This window comes from Mauremys reevesii, linkage group 3 (genome assembly GCF_016161935.1).
Source record: "Mauremys reevesii isolate NIE-2019 linkage group 3, ASM1616193v1, whole genome shotgun sequence".
Classification (NCBI taxonomy): Eukaryota; Metazoa; Chordata; order Testudines; family Geoemydidae; genus Mauremys; species Mauremys reevesii.
The window spans coordinates 93341661-93362763 of NC_052625.1; the positions used below are offsets into that span (position 1 = coordinate 93341661).

The 21103-nt window shown below is 42.4% G+C and overlaps 1 protein-coding gene and 1 long non-coding RNA gene across 8 annotated transcripts in view; one reads left to right on the forward strand and one right to left on the reverse strand.

Annotated features, from left to right (window-relative positions):
- LOC120400663 (palmitoyltransferase ZDHHC14) overlaps positions 1-21103 on the reverse strand; it is a 326414-nt gene that overhangs the window by 261758 nt on the left and 43553 nt on the right. The gene's annotated exons all lie outside the window — the stretch shown is intronic.
- The window catches only part of LOC120400666, a 40419-nt gene continuing 22740 nt past the window's right edge, over positions 3425-21103 (forward strand). The window contains exons 1-2 of one of the 2 annotated variants that reach the window (XR_005595954.1): positions 3425-3459; positions 6334-6469. This is a non-coding gene — a long non-coding RNA (uncharacterized LOC120400666). Of the gene's footprint in view, positions 4028-6333; positions 6470-21103 lie in introns of both variants that reach the window. The other variant, XR_005595955.1, reaches the window with a different exon arrangement.

Genomic DNA, 21103 nt, shown 5'->3' on the forward strand with positions numbered 1-21103 from the left:
TCTTACCTAACATTTAAAGTTAACTACTACTATATCATTTTCCAAACCTACAGAAAGTCAACCTTCTCTAGTCTGCACTTACGTCTTGTATCTCAGCCAACTCTCTCTGGTGGCTCCAAAGTTGTGCCAACAAGCCCACTTCCGCAGCCTTCCTATGGTTAGGAAAGAATCCCTTGCAATCTTTAAAGAAGGTTATTGCACAAACCTCTGACTTCTAAACTGTTACTATACCACAACATTTAATTCTGCTTTTTGACTACTTTGATGGACAGCAAACTTTAGTTTTGGACTCGAGTCCTTCCACTGTATATGTGAGATGGTTTGTTTCATAGCTTCATGTGAGTAAATTCCAGAAAGGCATACTGAAATCTTCAGAAAGATTTAAAATAAAAAATAAAAAAAATTCCAAGGTCAAAAGGGATCACTATGATCTAGTCTGAACTTCTATATAACACAGCCCACACAATTCTCTCAAAATAATTCCATTTGAAACAGAGCATATCTTTAAAAAAATACATTGAATCCTGATTTTCAAATTGTCAGCAGATGGAGAACACACCATGATCTTTGGTAAAATGTTCTAATAGTTAATTACCTTCACTGTTAAAAATGTACACCTTTTTTCCAGTCTGAGTTTGTCTAGCTTCAACTTCCAGCCATTGGATCTTGTTATACCTCTGTCTGATAGAATGAAGAGCCCATTATCAAATATTTGTTCCCCATGTAGGTAGTTTATCAAACTTGTTATCTCAACAAACAAAACAAACAAGATATCAAGGTAGTTTGACCAGACCTATTTTTCATCAACCCATGTTGATTAGCATTATATTATCTTTGATTCTTTATTAATGGAGTCTCATATCAACTGCTCCATTATTCTGCCCGGAATCAATGTCAGACTGACAGGACTATAATTACCTGGATCATCCTCTTTACACTTTTTAAATATTGTGTTATAGTAACAGGTTAGAGGTCAGAGTACTGTTTGTGCAATAACCCTCTCTAAAAATCACAAGGGATTCTTTCCTAACCATAGAAAGACTGAGGAAGTGGGCTTGTTGGCATAGCTTCGGAGCCGCTGGTGAGGATTGGCTGAACTACAAGGAGTGAACACAGACTACAGAGGGTTGACTGTCTTTTTAAATATTGGTGGAACATTAGCTTTCTTCCAGTCATCTGGAACTTTCGCTGGGTTCCAAAACTCACTGAAAAATCAACATCACCAGTCCAGCAGGCAACTCAGCCAGTTTTTTTAAAAACTTTTGGCTGCAAGTTAGCTGGATCTGATTTTAAAATGTGATTTTTTCTTTACGAAAGATTTAAATTTGGAGGTGGAGGATTAAAATAAAAAGGGTAGAGTGGCCCAGTAGACTGGACTGTGACTCAGGAGATGTGCGGTTCTATCCCTCACTTTCTCACTGAGCCTGGGTGAAGTTACTTCACTCACCTGTGTTGGCTTCCACTTCCTGTCCTTTGTCTGTTAGATATGTAGAGTATAAACTCTTCTAGCCAGCAAATAGAACTGTTAGTAAGCATTGTACAGTGTTTGGCACAATCAGTCAACCCCAAATTATGATCATTTGTATTACCATAGCGCCACGGAGCCCTAGTCATAGACCATGACCCACTATGCTCTACAAACACAGAATAAATCAGTTGGGATCTTTAGGCACTACTGTAACAAATAATTATTAGTAACTAGATACATAGCAGTAGGGGAAAGCTCTGAGTCAAGGCTTTAACAATACAACAGAAAAAATAAAAGCCCCGAGCACATTCACTTTCACTACGGTAATCATCAGACTTCACATACAAATACATATGGTTACAAAAAAAAAATGTAAGAAAGAATACATGAAACTAGAAATCACTAGGCATCTCTTTTTAAAGACTGGGCATTTCTCCCCTGAATCTTGAAAGTCTCAGTCATGTTTTCTGAGATGGTATTGAGTCACGTTTGCACAAGCACTTAGATAGCTTTCAATAGTCATTAATGAGAAACATTTTCAGCAATAGTTTGGTTTCCACGTGTACACAAGGCTTGTCTATCAGACAATTTAGCCAACATCTGAGGAAATTTATTTTATCAGAATTTGAAAGTTATCTTATGGGAGTTATTAAAAATGGGAATGAAAATGAATGAAATTCTGAAGTGTTCAAGTTCTGTAATAAACAAGTTATTTCAAGAGCAGTTTCATAAAGACTAACTAGTTTAATCAGTGAGCAACTACAGGATCCATATCTCAAAGAAATTATATTAGTTAAGCATAACATTTGCCTATACAAAAAGGTTTACTGAGTATTTACACAAAGAAAAGTAGCACTGTTCCAAAGAGAGAGAGGTGCAATTAAAGAAAAAGTAGTAACAGGATTTATATTTTTTCATGCATCAATATTGTTTGTATTTCAATGAATCTTGCTGTCACCAAAAGAAAACAAAACACACACAAATCTGCTGCCCATATTAAATATTTAAGCATTCTTTTTCCCACAATATGTTAGCAGCACTGTGCCAGCCTAACTGTAATCTTTTGTAAATCTATGCATAAAACAACCAGGTTTGGTCTCCTGAGATTTAGGAAGACAGGAAGTTGGAATTCATTGCCCTGCCCCCCAAAACAGGGGGAACCCTTGATGTCAGATCTTGACAATCCACTGGGCCAATTCAGGAGTGGCTTTGATGGATCCTAAGGAAGTACTACCCTACTGGAGCACAAGGGTGATGACAGAAGCAACATCTCAAGGATTTGGGGTGTGTATCAAAGAAAGAGGAGAGATAATCAAGGCGCCAATAGTATCACACAGGATTTTCCATCACATAAGGCAAACCATACAAAGCTTTGTTATGAGCAATTCCACAGCTAAGGCTGCTAGACACTCTCCAATATAATGGAATTTTGGCCACCCTCTTAACTTTCTGAAAGGCTCATTTACAACGGGAATTTCTTAATGGGTGTGGTCTCTAGTTTACAATATGTTTTTAATTTGATGCTAAGTGAGCAAAGCATTTTGAGATTATGAAGGCTTGAGAAAAACAAAACCTGGGTCTTTTGGGAGGAGTTTGTTTTCCTTTTTTGGATGGGCGGGGGTAGACAGGGGATTCCTTCTTTTTAGAGTCAACTTTTTTATAACAACCTTAACAAGTGGTTGATTGTTATCCTTTTGCAATATCTGCAACCATCTTCAATTAAAGATTTGAATAAGGAACTACAAGCCATAACTGAGATGGGAAAACCCACCTGTAGTGGGATGGGTGCCCCACTCCATGAGAAAAAGGGCTGGAACAGACCAGAGAGGCTGTGCAGACCAGCAGCCAATCAGCAAAGGCCTGTGGAGAGCCAATCAGGGCAAAGAAAGAGGCAGCCAATCAGGGCCAGGCTGAGCCCTATATAAAGGCTGCCTAGCAAAGGAGAGGGGAGTCTCTCCCTGACCAGCAAGGGAGGAGGAATGGCTCCTGAGGTAAGGAGGTAGTACCTTGGACAGAGCAGTGCTGGGCAGGCTCGGGGGAGCAGAAGAGAACTCTAGCCCGCCAGGCTGCGGCCCCTGACTAGAAGGGCAGAGAAGGTGCAGGGGGCCAAGGGGAAGTGGCCCAGGGAGGATAGTCAGACAAGGGGAGAGAAGGAGGGTGGAGAGGATGCCACTAGAGGGTCCCTGGGTCAGGACCCAGAGTAGCAGATTGGCCTGGGTCCTCCCCTTGTACTGCACCTGGCCGTGGAGGAGTGTGGCTGAGACTGACTGAAACTTGCCCCGGAGGCGAGAGGCTAGACTTTGGGGTTGTGATTGGCCACTGAGGCAGGTGCAAGCCAAAAGGACTGTTGTTACCCACCCCAACCCCCTGGGAAGTGGGTGAGAGTGGAGTAGTGGGCACTGCCAGAGGGCAGTGCCCTGAAGCGGACACCGCCGAGTGGGGAGCAACACTGTTCCCAAATCAGAAGAGCAGACAATGGGTGAGACACCACGTGCAGAGGGCACGCCACAGCTGACAAGAGCTAATTCTCAGAGCAACTAGCAGGAGACACCAGTGGTGGTGAGTCTAGATCCCGTTAAACCACCTATAGGTTTAAAGGAAAGAGCAAAGGTGTCCATTTCATCTGGGGCTTGTTACTGAATTAACTAAAACTTTGACTGTGCAACAGGATCCATCAAGAAAATCTTATGTCACACAGAATAAAGAAATAATCACTTGGAGAATTCTAACCTAATATTGAACCTGCAAACACAAAGTTATCTAATCAGAAGAGATTAAAAAAAGGCAGAAGTTACCAAATCAGAAGCATATTATTTATATAGCAATATTAGTGTGAACGACACTTCAGACAAATCAGATAAAGGGATAAAAATACGTTAAAAGCACCTACATGACTTAGGAGCCTAGGTCCCAAGTCACTTGGGTGCTTTTGAAAATTCTACTCCTAGTCTCCACCCAGAATTTCACAGCCTAAGAGAAATTTCTACAAGTTGTAATTTTCCCTCTTCTCTTCTGGCCCAGTATGTTATTACAAAAGCAGTTCAGCCAGCTTCTATAAACACACCTATATCTCCATCTGGCCAGAGTTCTTTTTGAAGACTAACTTATAGTGAAAAAGGGAGATATTCAGAATTAGAGTAGCTCAAAAGCCAAGCTGTCAAAACTAAAATCCTTATGTCCACTTAATCTTTTAAAAATATGGATTATTGAATGTTGACCTGGGTCACCAGGAGATATCTTTGAACTAGATTTTCAAACCCAATTCTCTTTACTTTTCTGTTCTTTATATTGTTATTGATCTTATGTAACGGTAGTCTGACTCCAAGATAATGAAAAAGCATATCCACGCTACAAAGGAATCCTGCATTTTTCTCCTACATCAAACAACATCTATTGCTAGAAGTTCTTGCTCATTAGAAGTTGAAAAATTCTTGGCTAGTATAACACTTTAACTAGTGCTCCCAGTCATTAGAAACTATTTCCCTCCCACTGTATAACAACCCCTGACTATTAATTAGGGTTGCCAGGTATCTGGATTTCAACTGGAAAGCCCAGTTGCTGACTGGACTCACCAGGGTCCCTTTTCATCGCTGACCAGACCATTAAAAGTTCGGTTGGCTGCCCGCAGCAGGGCAGGCAGGGTGCCTTCCAAACTCTGCACTGCTCCCAGCATGTCCCTCTGTTTGCTAGGCACAGGGCAGTCATGGGTGCTCCACACGCAGATCCCCGCCCCAAGCACCAGCTCCACAACTCCTACTGGCCAGGATCCGCAGTCAACAGGAGCAGCGGGGTGGTGCCAGCAGGCAGAGGCAGTGCACAGAGCCCCCTGGCCATGTACCTCCATCTAGAAGACATATTGGCCACTTACCTGAGGCATTTTCCAGGAAGTGCTGCCCAAACCCTCTCCCGTACCTCACCCCCTTGGCCCCAGCCCTAGATCCCTCCCCACATCCAAACTCCCTCCCGCCCCCCCGCCCCAGATCGGAACCCATTCCAGCATTCCAACCCCCTGCCCCAGTCCTGAGCCCCACTCCTGCACCCCAAACCCATCATCCCCGACCCCACGCCAGAGCCCGCACCCCTAGCCGGAGCCCTCACCCCCTCCTGCACCACTACCTCTTGCCCCAGCCCAGTGAAAATGATAGAGTGAGCATGGGGGAGAGCAAGCGACAGAGGGAAGGGGGATGGAGTCAACAGGGATGGGGCCTTGGAGCAGGGGCGGGGCAAGTGTGTTCCATTTTCTGCAAATAGAAAGTTGGCAACCCTTCTCTTAATATGTATCATACTTTCTGTATATGATAGCTAGCATCACTTGTACATGAAATAAATTATGGACTTAGACTCCATGCCCTAAAACTTTAATGCAAAACCAAACTATTTCTAATTTCTTTTAAACCCTGAACATTGATATTAAATGGTTTTCTTCAAGATGGAAACAAGTCACCATATGTAAACTAACCACCCAGAAAGCTTCTTCAATTTAGTCAGGCTAATATCCATAATTAGAATTACCTAAGTTGCTACGCAAATGCCTTTTTCAGATTCCTTTTTTAAATTAAATCAATCACTGAAGGAATTACAAGATTTTGGAATCCTAGTTTTACTTCTAGACATTTTGGACTCTGATCTCTATTCTGTAGTAGAAAAAAATTAACATAACCAGTCTAGAATCTTGAATAACCAGCATTTATGATGGCAACGTATTTTATTGATCTTATCTGTGTGTTGTGAATTTATTATCTGAATGTTCTACTCAAACATTAGGGATAAATGAGACTGCATAGTTAAAGTTTTGGGAAGTCTGTAGACAAATTATTTTTTTATGTTGTTATAGTCAGTTCTTACTGTGCCCTTTCTTGCCACAGTACTAGAAAATAAGTTTAACAGCAGCATGGGCTAGCTATGAAGTTCCTGAAAGGGCACGACAGAAACTCAGGAGGACCTGGAATTAATCATAGGTCACAGCCTGCAAGTTGAACCTTCATCAGTGCAATCTCTAAGGTACCACAGAGCTGCCATACCACCTTCTATATAGGAAGAGGTTAACTGTGCAATAGTAGTAAGGAATGGGAGATGAAGCTTGCATCTCTACATGCTGTGGAGTTTACTGGCTATCCAAATTGAGAAACCTCTATAGAAACTGATTGCTGGGTGGTGCTCTCCACTTTATAGTATTCTCCAGAGTTCAGTTTTAATGGTCCAAGTCTTAAGTAGGAACTCAATCACCAACAGCTAAGCACCCTGGATGTTACCCTTTTTTGATTCTGAGGGTACCAGACATGGAATTGGGCTTGACCATGGCTGCTGTTAGCCAATAGAATTGTTGACCGCTGTATGTGGGTACAGGAACTCTAGGAATGGTGATGCCTCTGGTGCAAGCTCTAGCTATAAAACTACATATAGGAGGAACCTGATTATATCAGCCTGAAACAAATCTAACTTCCTCCTCTTTCCTTCTGGCTAGTTTACAGTTTGAGTTTGCACTTGAGATACCGTTGGATTCTTCTAGAAGGGCAGCCTCCAGCCAGCTAGGGAACTGATCCATCTGCTGGAGAGAGAAACAACTAAGGAGGCTGAGCAAGTGAGGCCCCTTAGATATAGACGGATGTCGTAATTCAAGAGTTCAAGTGATCTGTCTGTGGCAGAGAATGGAAAGAAGTAGAACTTTTTTTTTCCTTTTTTTTTTTTTTTAAAAGTATTTGGAATGCAGTGTTGAATGCTTCATTTTCTTTCCTTTGAGCATCACTGCATTCTTCAATAAAAGCAAATCTTGAGTGACAGGGAAATGTATTTTTCTATCTGCCCTTCAGCTCCTTCGGACTATGCAATCATTGCTAAAGTCTTAAATGGGGAAAAAAAGATACAAAAGCACTATAGTGAATTATGAATACCCTACAAAACTGTATGTCTTTGCCTAGCCTCAAGCTGCAAAAAACGAAAAATAAGAGCCATGAACAAATACAAACACTGAAGTCACAGAATGGCCTTTGTTGCTGAGCTTCAATTTTTTTTCCCTAGCAACCCTGTTAATTTTCTGCATTCCACCATTGGAATTTTATTAAACGACGTGATATTCAGTAAACTCGGTCACCAATAAAAAAGTGGCCAACAGTGAATGTTTTGCCTGTAAAGACAAAGTATGTAAAAACATACTTCATAAAACAAATTTAAATATTTCACACAATGCCTCTGTTTACTGAAACAAAGAATTTACAAAATCTCGTTTATTTTTCTTTTCTGCATCTCTGTATGGGCAATGGAAATGTATTGGTCAATTATGACTTTAGACTAAAAACCAAAGTTACGCAAGTTTAACTAAAGGTCTGATTTTAAACCTAATTAAATGATCTAAACCCCTATGTGGATAATATTAATCAGATTGAAATCTGTTTTCAACACTAAGTTGATACTTTAGTAAAATTTCCAGAAGCGCAGAAGTGACTTAGGCTCCTAAGGGTATGTCTACACTGAAAACCCCACTACCACATCAGTGAGTCTCAGAACATGAGTCAGCTGACAAGCTCAGGCTTTGGGGCTAAAAGTAGCAGTGTAGATATTCCTGCTGGAATATCGTGCTCAGGCTCTGAGACACGTGCCTTCCGCCAGGTTTAGAACCCAAGCTCCAACAGGAATGTCTGCACTGCTATTTTAAGCCCTGTAATGCAAGCCTGAGTCAGCTGATCCAGTCTGAGACTTGCTGCTGTAGGGTTTGTTTTTTGTTTTTCGCACTGTAGATGTACCCTAAGTGCCCAAGTGACTTTTGAAAATGGGAGTCACGTTTCTAAATCTCTTTGGCACTTTTGAAAATTTTACCCCAGAGCTAAATTGTTACAAACCAAGTTCCAGTTTTACATCTATTTAAGACTGCCCACACCAAGCTTTGCACTTTAAACTAGTACAGCTTTGAATACAAACACCTGCATTTCCAGAATTTCACTTTCCACTTCCTGTGCACTTGCACATTACTATAAATGTTTGTGTTGCTGCATCTGACGAAGTGGGTATTCACCCACGAAAGCTCATGCTCCAATACGTCTGTTAGTCTATAAGGTGCCACGGGACTCTTTGCTGCTCATTCATAGGATTCTGAAATTACAGGCAAGGGTCTGGCCCTAATGTTAAGTATTATCAGCTTCACAGAAATAAGATATTCCAGAGAAAGGATGGGAAAGCTGAACAGAGACAATACTTGGTGAAGTCCAATTTTTTGTTCAACTGCGGAAGACCAGGGGATAAAAAGGTGGTGATACTGTTTCATTAAGACAAACTGGGGCTGGAGAGGAACAATAGGGCAGCAGCTTTAGAAAACAACATAAAACAGAAGAGAAGAAAACATCTCTGGCATTTGGTACTTAATTTTCAGAGCTGATTGAGGGGTAGGTATGGAATGGTGATGTATATACAGAGTTCTGTTGATGGATCTGATAAAAAAGTGCTGGAGAGAGTCAGAGACAGATGTCTTTGCTATATTACAAGTTTCCAGGTTCTGCATGGTATTTCTTCTATCTGACATGCTATGTTCGTTGTGTCATCATTCTCTCGTTTCCTATAGTTTGTTTCTATTTCCTCTTTGCTTAGGTTCCTTACTGAGTTCTTACAACATACGAACAACAACTAGCTCTTATACAGCATTTTTTATCTATAGACCGCAAAGTGCTTTGCAAAGGAGGCAAATATCCCCATTTTCCAGATGGGGAAACCAAGACACAGGGAGGGAAGTGATTTTCCTAAAGTCACCCAGTAGCAAAGTGGCACAGCGGTGAATAGAACCCAGGTTTCCCTAAGTCCAGTACTCTATCTCAAGGCCACACTGCCTCCCTAGAAATAAATGTAGGCTATGTTATGGCATTATGTGTATGGCTTCATATTGCACATGAATTCTTTTTTCCAATTTAATTGCAATTGTTAATGTATTTTTCTTCATACAAGAAAAAATAAAGTGTCATTTAATTATGCATCTTCCTGCAAGTGGTTAGGATTGATTCAAGATTTAATGTCACCACTGAGGGAAGAAACTGATTACTTTGAGAAGCAAAAATAGTAGACTGGAGTCAGGCAGGTGGACAGCAGGCTAGGAAGAAGAAAGTACTGAAGAGACAGACAGAAATCCTATATGATCAGCACTACAATTAATAACCTATTTGATAAGTGTACCTGATTCTGGTGATTTAGGGCAATATTTTCAAAAGCACCTAAGTGATTTAGAAGACTAAGTCCCAAGTCACTTAGGCACTTAGAAGCCTAACTCCCACTTTCAATGAGACTTAGGGTCCTAAGTGTCTGTATCATCTTTTAAAATGAAGGGTAAAATTTTAAATATTTCCTGTAACAATTTTCTATTTAAGATCTCACTAGGAACAGAAACCTAAAAGACCGTCACCAAGGAGTAAATTGAAGTTTAGACAGAAAAGTCAAAATTTGTACAACACTTTGAAAATAGGAAGTACCATAAGTGTTACAGGTAAATGCTGCTAGACATCCTATTGCATATGTAGGTTTACAAGGCCTCAGAATATATTGGAAACAATATTATTAAGCTCCACCACTCAAGTAATATTAGCACACTCTTTATACTTAACATGCAATAACCAAAAAGCAAATCTTCCTGCTAGGTCAGGAGGAATGGCTTGTCACAAATCCAGCCCATTCCCATAGAGAGGGTGCTGGAGATGCTGTATAATCCTAAAGCAGCTGAAATTAATTTTTTTTTTAACCTCAGATTTGCATTTCATCAGATTTGCAACTTGATTACATGTACTTATTTATATGCAAATAGATTCAGTTTGTTTACAAGTCCTTGCACTCACTGAGCACGGGGACAAGCATCACATCACATACTTTGGAAGATGTGGTCTCTACTCTATTTCAAAGAATAGTGACATTTGAACAGCCGCTCTGTATTCAAGAGATGCGACTATGGATACAGAGAAATGAACCTGTCAGTGTTTCTTTTCCCTCTCCTGTTTCAAATATCCCCCAATATTACTGAGTATATTTCCCTTGCTTTGTTGGTGGGAGACAGCCCAGTCCCGTCAGTCAACAGTTAACACCCTACTTCCTAAAGAAGTGAAGCACTCTAAAAGCTTCAACAGTAATAAAGACTAGAGTCAGAATTTCATAAACAATCATGACATTGATAAATGACAACTAGCAAAACCATTAAAAACAGATTTGTTTGGTTTTTAGATTTAGAGAGTGCATGCAAGGACAAAGGCCTTGTAGACTAGTGAGCTAAGCACAAGGTTGAGACACAAGTAGTTTTAAGTTCTATTCCCGTTAACTGTCCTTAAAAATATGTAGGTGTTCTGATACTATAGTGATGGACACAGAATGAGAACTTAATACTATGCATATATAATGCATCAAAATAAAGGTGGGACAACGAAGTAACACTAAAAACAGGTAAGTCAAATCTATTGCCCTCCTCTCCTATTTTTACATGTCTACCAGGCCGGCTGGATGTATTAATTACAGTTAAATTCCAGGATGTGGGAACAGTTAGATTCAAGCCATTAACCCATGAAGGTTAAAGACTCTGGATTAAATATTACTAAAAAACATCAGAGACAGCAACACCCCTTCTACTGAATGCTGTAGTAGTTGATCATTATATATTAATTTTTATAGTAGCCTGGGGAAAGTGTATGTAGAAGTCCACGTGGCTGCTTGGCAGTTCTCTTTGTATGATTCATACTCCCCCCCAACTAAGTAGGATAATGCTGATCTGGTTCAGTGAGTTATTAAATTTGTAGCAAGGTGGCCCTGGACCCTACTTGGAGTTTTTTGGAGATGAAATCCCTCCAGCTGCACAGGGTTACCCACACAAAGTCCTTTTATATTATCCTTGCCTTCAGGATCAGGATTTAACCATGGTTGCTTTTAGAATTTTAATTTGTTGTACTTTCTTAAAAGTCACTAAAAAGCGAATGCAAATTACTGCCCACCTGTTTAACAGCATGCTCCAATGATTTAATCCAAATTAGTACACTTTCCTGGAGTAGGTGACTAATCCTTGATGTAACATTAAATAGTCCCAATTATCTAGCATCACTAATTTGAAATAGTTATTTTAACAGATACATGCATTTACATCACTATAAACATTTGTTTTACTTCAATTGTCTTTAGAAAAAAAATGAAATCTAATCAACAGAAAGATACCTAGACCAATCCTACTTTAAGATAATATATCCCTTTTTAAAAAGACATTCATGGTATGTATACTATAATAATGTTGGATCTTATAACTTTGCCTACAACGAATAAATATAAAAGCCAATATTCTCTTATACACTGCTACAACTGGAAGATGGGGGATGGGGGAGGTTACTGTTATTCACAGACGTACAGACAGTTATCCAAGAAGACTGAAAAAAAGGACAATGTCCTTGAACTACACTCCTGGAAAGCAGGAAAGATATTTAAGTGAAATAAAAAAAAACATTATTAATGGCATTGTAGTTAGAGGCAAAACTTAGTTTGTCTTATATTTTAAAATTTCAAATATATACACACATACCTTAGCAAAAAAGGGAACTATTCATAACTAAATCATTTAATTTATAGGAAACCAATGCCAAGTATAGATCAACAGATATGGATAAGAGAAGATTACTTTAGCAAACTGCCAAACAGAATATGATTGAGTCATCTCTGTATTAATCTGCAACTCAGGTGGAAAATGATGTTAATGCTTTAACTGAAAGCTTACTAGTCAGGATTTCCACAGCTTGTTAATTCATATGGAGGATTTAGAAATTACAATAGGCACACTGACAGGTTTTATGCAAAACAAGGAAGTTGAGAAACGCAGCTTCGATACGAAGCAGCATTTTAAATCACTGAACTACAGAGCAGTTGAAATGTAAGATGCCGCTCTCCGGTCACCCAGCTCTGAAGGCAGCGCCAGCAGCAGCACAGAAGTGAGGGTGGCATCATATGCTATTGCTGGTGCAAATGTAAGGGTGACAATACCATACCATGTCACCTGTGCTGTTGCTGGCGGTGGCGCTGTCTTCAGAGCTGGGCTCCCATCCAGCAGCTGCAGAGCTTCCTGGAAGTGGGTCTGACTCAGCCCCAGGAGTTCCTATGCAGGGAAAGAAGTCCCATCCCTGCCCAGCCTGGCTGGGAGTCTGGTGCATGGTAGGAGCCTTTGGCCGTGGCACCCCATCCCTGCCCCTCCCCAGCTTTGGGTCCAGTGCTCAAGGGCTAAAGAGGCCTTGGCCTGGCTGTGTGGAAGGGGGGGGGGGCGCGTTACCACAGTGTCCTGGGTGGTCGCCCACCCATAAAGCCAGCCCCGCCCCCCAAAAGCGATGACCCTCTCATACTATGCCACCTTTACTTCTGCACTGCTGCTGGCAGTGGCAATGCCTTCAGAGCTGGGCACCTGGCCAGAAGCCACCATTCTCCAGCTACCCAACTCTGAAGTGACAGATATATCTGCTTCAGAACCCACTCTCTCAAACCAAGGGCCAATAATTTTACAAGAACTAGCTGGTCTAGCAATCTATATTCCAGTTCTATCCTTTTTAATTTTTTTACCCCACATTCTACAGCCCAGTCTACACTACAAAGTTAAGTTGATGTATGGAGCTATTTGTGCACTTGTCTACACTCAAACTTGTCTCCAGCTAAGGTAAGCACACTGTTTCAAGGATGCAGTAAAACCACCTCCCCAAACAGTGCAGAGCCGTGGTCAACTTACCGAGGTTGACCAAGTGAGAATGATCTGTGTTGACCCTAGCGGTTCTCCAACAGATGTCCCACAATACCACATTTCCTGTGACAATGGCTATTCTGGTCACAACTGTGAACTCCGTTGCCCAGGGGTCATGGAGCCCCCAAGCCACACATTCGCCTTAAAAACCTCCTGTGTATTTTTGAAATGCCTTTTCCTGATTTCCCAGTATGGCAAGAACACGGTGCTCCCTTGTTGCATGCAAACTAACCAGCCAACCATACCAGCTCCAAACACCAGATGTGCTCCTGCTTGGAGCAGACAGGAAATATTGGATCCCCTGGATCTGTGAGAAGAGGCTGTGCAGGCACAGCTACAGACCTGTTGTAGAAACTGCAAAGATTGCATGGAGGATGCAGGCAAAGGGGTACCACAGGGATTAGCAGCAGTGCCATGTGGAAGACAAGGAATTGCCTCAGGCATACCACAAGGCCAGAGACATGACATAAATCAATCTGGTACTAAACCACAGATGTGCTGCTTTTACAAGCCACATGTCATACTTGGCGGAGACCCCACAGACAACCATGGATAACTCTGAGGAAACGAGACACACACCCTGGTGTGATCTGGGGTGAGGAGAGGGAAAGACATGCCAGGGTGCTCCAGCCATGCCACGAGCCAGGACCCGTTCAAGACTCTGCCACAGTCTAGCCAGTCCCACCAGACGATCACAGATGAGCTCACTGAAGGGGAAGGTACCTCAGGTACACATGCTTAAATTTAAAGATGACATCCAGCCCACTCCCAAGTTAACAAAACATGGGCATCAACTTTCCATTGTTTTACTCATATGAGGAGAGGCAATCATTTAACAAACAAACAGAGGTAGAGTTTGCATGTGCTTTTCATTCCCCTGTTGGGTAATGAAGGTGGGCAGGGGATGTCAGGGACATGCAGAGCACTTTGTTCATGTATGTAGGGACATCTTTTATAACCTCCTGAGGGATCTCGATGAAACTTTCACCACTTCTCTATAAGCAGTTCTCCCAATAATCCAAAATGCCATGATATCCACCTTGTAATATATTATATTAGAAACTGAAGTACTGCACAACAAAAGCAGGAACAAATAGCATTTGGTTGCACCCACTGTGCTCAAAACAAAAGAGGAAAGATAGTCCTGTGGGTAGAGAGCTAACCTAGGACTTCACCAAAATCTTCATGTGTGACCTGGGGCAAGTCATCTAGCCTTTCTGTGCCTCAGTTCATCTGTAAAATGGGGATAAAAGTTCCCTACCTCTCAAGTGTTCTGAGGAAAAATACAATAAAGATTGTGAGTTTCTGGCTACCCCCAGTTATGAGGGCCATGTAAGTACCTTAGACAGAAATACCATAATAAAACACTTCTCACCATCTAAGAGCCTGGAAACAACTAACATTTTATTATAGCCACACATTTAAAAATTCAAGTCAGCATTTAAGAATGTCATTGGTGGCAGACTCCCTCCCACCCCCACGCACAGGTGGCCAACATAAGGGTCTCAGTTTCAATACTGATTTAACTTTTTAAAGGATAATTGTGTAAAAGTTATTAAATTAGCCTTAATTCTAGTTTTAAAGCAGGACAGAAATTGGCCCATACTCTTTTATACTGGGCTTCCAAAGGATCACGCTGTGTAGAAACAAAAATATCTCCATAAGTAGGGTCAACTTCAGCTATTTCCTTTATGTATATTGCATAATATATCATTATGGTGTATCTTTTGCATAGTCTCTCATGCCCAGGATATCCAATCTCTGAAAGGCCCCTAATTTCATATAGCAAATGACATAGCATACGCACTGATACCAAGAACAAACAAGCTTAAGAAAACCTTTAACCTCCAAACAAACAAACAGAACACCACTTTGTTTTTCCACGTGGTTTGAAGTGTTCTTTACTCTGTGTTTATTTTCAAATTGCTGTTCTGAGTAAAATGGGTTCAAGAGTTTTTGGGGAAAAGATTTTTTTCTTCAGTTATGTGTTTTCATCAAACTCTTAAAATAGTTACTTTTTCTGAAAGGGCTATTATTATACGCACATAATATATTATTGTAAGAAAAATTTCTGATCATGTGCTGGAAGTAATTCTTTTTTTAAGATGCCAGTGTACATGCATCTGACGAAGTGGGTGTTCACCCACAAAAGCTCATGCTCCAATACATTTGTTAGTCTATAAGGTGCCACCGGACTCTTTGTTGCTTTTTACAGATCCAGACTAACACAGCTACCCCTCTGATAAGTGTTGCATTGGAAACACTATGGTTCCTTCCCACAACTGAGGAATGGAAAGGACAACCCTCCTAGTTAGGACCAGATTAACCTTTTGTGGGCCCTCATTGGGGAAATAGGGCATGTGATGGAAGAGTTGTCCGCAGAGCGAGGGGCCGGTTGGGGGCAATAAGGTGCAGCGCAGCAGGAGTGGCCCCACTCAGCCCAGCACAAGGGCCCTGTTTAAAAACCCACAACTGCTAGATGCACACTGGCCCGCCCAGCCCTGCTCTGCTAGTATGCCCTTTCCACACTGCCCCCCTGCCCAGTGCTCCCATCACCCAGAGACCTCCCCCACAGATCCCAAAGCCCCTGGACCCACTATGCCCAGCACCCCCTGCCCAGACACCCCTCCTGCTGACCTCCCACCACAATTGCACAGCCCCCTGCACACCATACCCCCTTGCCAGCTCCCCCACCTACAGATCCCCTACAGTACAGCACCCCTTTCACAGTCCCACCATCCCAGCTGTACAGCGCCCCATATTCCTGAGGGAATTCTGCATCAAATTCTGTGCATATTTCAAAATTCTGCTATTTTTTTTTTAAAACAAATAAATGTAGAGGCTCCACCATGGCAGTGGGGAACACAGGCCACTGGCTGCATGGAGGTGGGAGAATACCCTGCAGCCTCCCCTGCCCCCCTGCGACAGGGACTTGGCAGTGAGGCTGAACCTGACCCTGACGCAGTACAAGGGTTATGCCTGTCACAGAAACACCTTGGGGCCCTGCCCCTTTTGCACCAGGCACACCAGATGTGGGCAGGGAGGCTCAGCCTGGCAGCAGGATCCAAGTGCAGAGGGACTTAATGTGGGGGGGAACCAGATGGGGCAAGAGGGTTCTGTGTGGGGGACCGGATGCACAGGGAGGTTCCAGGTGCAGGGGCAATGGCAGTCTGCAGCGGGGACCAAGTGAAAGTGGTTGGAGCTCAGCAGGAGTGGGGAGGGTCTGGGTGCAGGGGAGGTGGGGTTCGTTTGGGTGGAGGTCAAGGTGTAGGTAGTTGGGGCTCAGTGGGGAGGGTGTCTGGGGGGCTCATCGGGGTGGTACAGATGAAGGGGTGGTGGGGCTTGTAAGCATGAGGGTTTGATGGGTCTGCATAACAGGGGAGCCCCAGCTGCTGCCAAGGGGATCCGCATGCTAGGCCCCAGCTTCCCCTATCCCCTTCTCTTCCCCATCCCACGCTCCTTCCCCACCGCTCCATCTCCTCCCCATCCCATCCCCTTCCTTCCCCACTGCCTCTTTCCTCCTGCTTCCCCCATCCCCTTCTCTTCCCCATCCCATGCCCCTTCCCCACCGCTCCATCTCCTCCCCATCCCATCCCCTTCCTTCCCCACTGCCTCTTTCCCCCTGCTTCCCCCATCCCCTTCTCTTCCCCATCCCATGCCCCTTCCCCACTGCTCCATCTCCTCCCCAGACTTGGGGGGCAGAGGGGAAACACCCCCCAGCACAAGCCAGGGGAGCAGGCTGGCGCTGGGTCGCTCCACTCCCTGCCACCCAGTGATTGCAGGGCGGGCCCAACCCCACACTCACCGGGCAGTGGAAAGTGGAGTGACCCAGACCTAGCCCACTCTGCTCCCCTGGCTGCCAGCCTTGGGACTTGGAGGGCAAGGGGGAACCACCCCCAGCACTCGCCAGCAGAGCAGAGCAGGCTGGGTCGCTCCACTTCCCACCACCCAGTGAGTACAGGGTGCACCTGACCCCTGCTGCAGTCCCCCAGGATGTTGCTCAGGGGAAGGGGTAGAGTAGGGGCAGGGCCGGGACAGAGCAGGGGCAGAGCAGAGGCAGCTTTCCTGGCCATCTCAGCTGGCTGTGAGATTGGATTGGCCGGGGCCCCTTCTGACTCTGGTCCTGGCGCCATGGCACCACTTACACCATTATGTTATATGCCCATATGCCGGTACTGCTCCTAGTGGTTCCTTATTCCACCATCCCCATAGGACACCATATGGCACCCACATGATCCTCCAAAGGCTGGACAAGATTGATTTTGGACCTACTCAAAGTTGATCAGTAATAGGCTGGAAGGTTTGCTATGTCAGAGTATTCTGTTGTGAAGGCTACACCAGCTCCAGGGGCTACGTGTCAGTGTAATCATTATGTAGGTACTAAGCCTTCAACAACCACTGTACACTTGCATCCGAAGAAGTGGGTATTCACCTACGAAAGCTCATGCTGCAAAACGTCTGTTAGTCTATAAGGTGCCACAGGATTCTTTGCTGCTTCCACTGTACACTCATCACTCCATTAACTTGTACAGATGACAGAAAAGTTACCTGAAAAAAGAGTCCATTGTGCAACACTATTTCTTCAATAGGAATAACTTCAGCTTTAAATTAGAGCAGATTAGAACATTTTCATCTTGGTATGATCAAACACTCTCACTCCACACCCGAGTGGTAAAGGTACTAGGGCTCAGGTTCAAGTCCAAAGCAGGCAAAGACAAGAGTAATCAGGGATGAAAAATTCTGCTCTGAAGCAGGAACAGCAGAATTTGACTCTGAGGTTGTAGTATGACACACACCCGTCTCCTGACAATTCCAGTTTTGCAAAATCATTTGAAAACATTTTTATTCTAATGTGAAATGAATTTTAAAGCTTTGGAAAATTATTCTCTGGTCAGCTCTACTTAAATCACTTTCCCCCTATTTTAGAATTCTATATATTTTTACTTTATAAAAAAAGAGCCATCCTTTTAATGTAGAGAATATCAAGTTATTAATTTTTAGAAAAAGTGATTTTTTCTGTTACTTTCTTCATCAAAAGTGACCAGGAAGCTCAGTCTTGAAAAAGACTATGTAAACTCATGGGGTAGTTCTCATTCTTCATACTATTTGCTCTCTTTGAAAGCACAAAGATTTTTCAAAGACAGCTTCCATTTAGTCTTGAATTCTCCCCAACTATAAACATCAAGCAGCAATGCAAAACTGGATTTTTTGTACCCTATAAATTATTTGTGCCCAGAATGTCCCTAAAATCTGCTTTCTGCGTCTTGATTAGCAACAGAATGTATATTCATAGGACAATGCACAAGGCTAGAAACTTGGAGGATACTAAAAATATAATTAGTTTAGGGAAAGTGAGTGATAATTTCTGAAGAGTAGCCAAGTAATATATGAACTACAGAATTGAACCATATATATCTTTATTGTCAGGAAAAGCAGGAGACACTGAAAGTGACAAAGGGGAAGAGCTCTGCTACTGGAGATAAGACACAAGAGAAGCTGCTGAAAACCATCTTTGCTAATTTGAATATTCCAGGTGTATAAGTCTTGCCAAATACACAGTACTGTGGAACAAGGCCCTAATAGAACTCCATTTTAATTCTATTTCACTAGTATTTTCTCAAAAAAAAAAAAAGGGGGGGGGGGAGAATTAACAACAGCAAATTTAGCTACAGTAGTATAAGATTTCTAAGTACATTGTCACTTCACTTAGGCTAAGAAAAACAGGACCATGATAAGGAAAGGATCAAGAGTAGCAGGGAGAAGTTTTTGTGTATGCTATTCGGTGGTCCAGAGACATTTACACAGAGCACGTCACCGGACACCGTCAATACCAAGAGTGAGCCGGCGTGACTTTGTGCACCCACAAGGGGGAAGAGACCTGTAAACTTCCCCTGTTGGACTTTATCCCCTGAGCCCTGAACCAACCAAACTGAACTCTGCCCTGTGAGGGTCATCCTATCATCATTACCCAGTCCGCTCATTTATTCATACCCACGACTATCCATAACCTGTTTGTATGAGTGATGTACCCTCACTGCTTGCTGGCTGTACCTTGAACTCACCCACCGTATACCCCGCCTGGGGACATGACAGACTGTGTATATGTATATGCCGTCCAATACCAAAACGCTAACATCCCCCTACAACCTGTATGTTACCCCCAATGACACAACTGATGCTTCAAACACTTTGTATCGTTTATTTTTAAATATTCTCTAATAAACTTTAAATCTGTTCCCCAACCCACCGTCCCAAACCACAACACAGGAAATGGGTGTTTAGTACTTTTCTCTCTCCCCTTTCATGGTGACAGAACAGAAAGCTTATTTGCTCATGTGCACAAAGCTGACCCACACTTCTGCCAAGGGCTGCAAGACACAGTAGGGGTTCCTTTCTAAACCTTCATGCTTTCTGCTGGAGAGGGAAGTACGGTAGTTATTTCTGGAATTATGAAAATTTCACAAATCTTTTCCCATGACCCTTTTTTGACATTCAAACTGTAATGAATTGCTCCCACAATGGATTGCTAATTCAGGAAGGAAATTTCATGTCCCTTTCCCTTAACGGCAGATAAATTATAGAGATTGCAAATAAGTTAAATTAACCCATCAAGGACAAACACTTTGGCACAATAATCATTTGTTCTTGATCATTTTTTTCCATAAACCCTTATTCAATTTAGCTTGCCATCTTTATCCATGTACATAATAAAACTAAGATGGAAATAATACCTCAAAAGTAACATTTTATGGAAAAACTTAAAGAAAGTCTGCAAAAAGTTATAAAGTCACTGATGTGTGCCAAGGGAGGAGCTTTAGACAGTTTGTGGGAAATAAATTCTGAAAGACAAATATGAAGATTTAGCCTTTGGTTCCTGAATCTAAACAGTTACACACAAAAACATTTAAAAAAAACATTATAAACCTTACAAAGTGAAGTATTTAAAAATTAGGAAATGCAAGAATTAAGGTTGCCTGTGCAACTTTTATTCTCTCCTCCAGCTCCCTTGTGCAAAAACATTATGAGACTGTCTTTAATCACATACTATTTTCCCCCCAAAGAACCTCCACATCATTGCACAGGATGGACCTGCTCTGGGGATGAATCAAGTTGTGTAGTAAAGAAGGTTGTTGCCTGTATGACTCCTGTTCATTTGTTGCAGAAGGTAGGTGAGTAGTGAATGAGGCAGTGGGCTGCAAAAAGGAAAAAGGATGATCTCATGGTTAAAGCTGCTGAACGCGTTCCTTGAGAACTGGATTCTATCCCTGCCTCTCCCACAGAGCTCCTCCTATGTGCTGCTAGGCAAGTCACTTAAACCAAACTTTCCTCATTTCCTGGGTGCCCAACTTGAGATTTTGGGGGGGGGGGGAGGAGGATGGACTACTTTACAGAAGTATTGAGCCATCACAGCTGGAACTGAAGCCAAAGTGCTATATAATGCTACATACGCTGAAGAAGGAAGAAAAGTCATCTCTCTTAAACTGGGCGCTCAAAATTAGTAGATACTTTTCACCTGTCCGCTTAACTGCCCAAGCTCTCATCTCACAGGGGTTTTGTGAAAATCATTAATGTTTGTGACACACATACTACAGCAATGAATGTCAGAAAAACAAGGAAATTTGATCTTCACAGCAGAATTACTCTTTTCTTACTGAACAGTGTGTAGTAAATAAGGTCTAGGGCCACACACTGAACAATGAGGAGAAAACAAAATATTGACTAGCTGCTGAGTACCATCCATTCGGGCATCGCATGACAACAAAAAATAAATATCATATAAATTAAAGATTGCCATAATACACAGGGCAACCTTAATTCTGGCATTTTCTAACTTCTGAATAATTGCTTTTTAAAAAAAAATCTAGCAAATGACACAAAAAGTGTTACGTTGCGGTAACAAAGCCAAACTAAAGAAACAA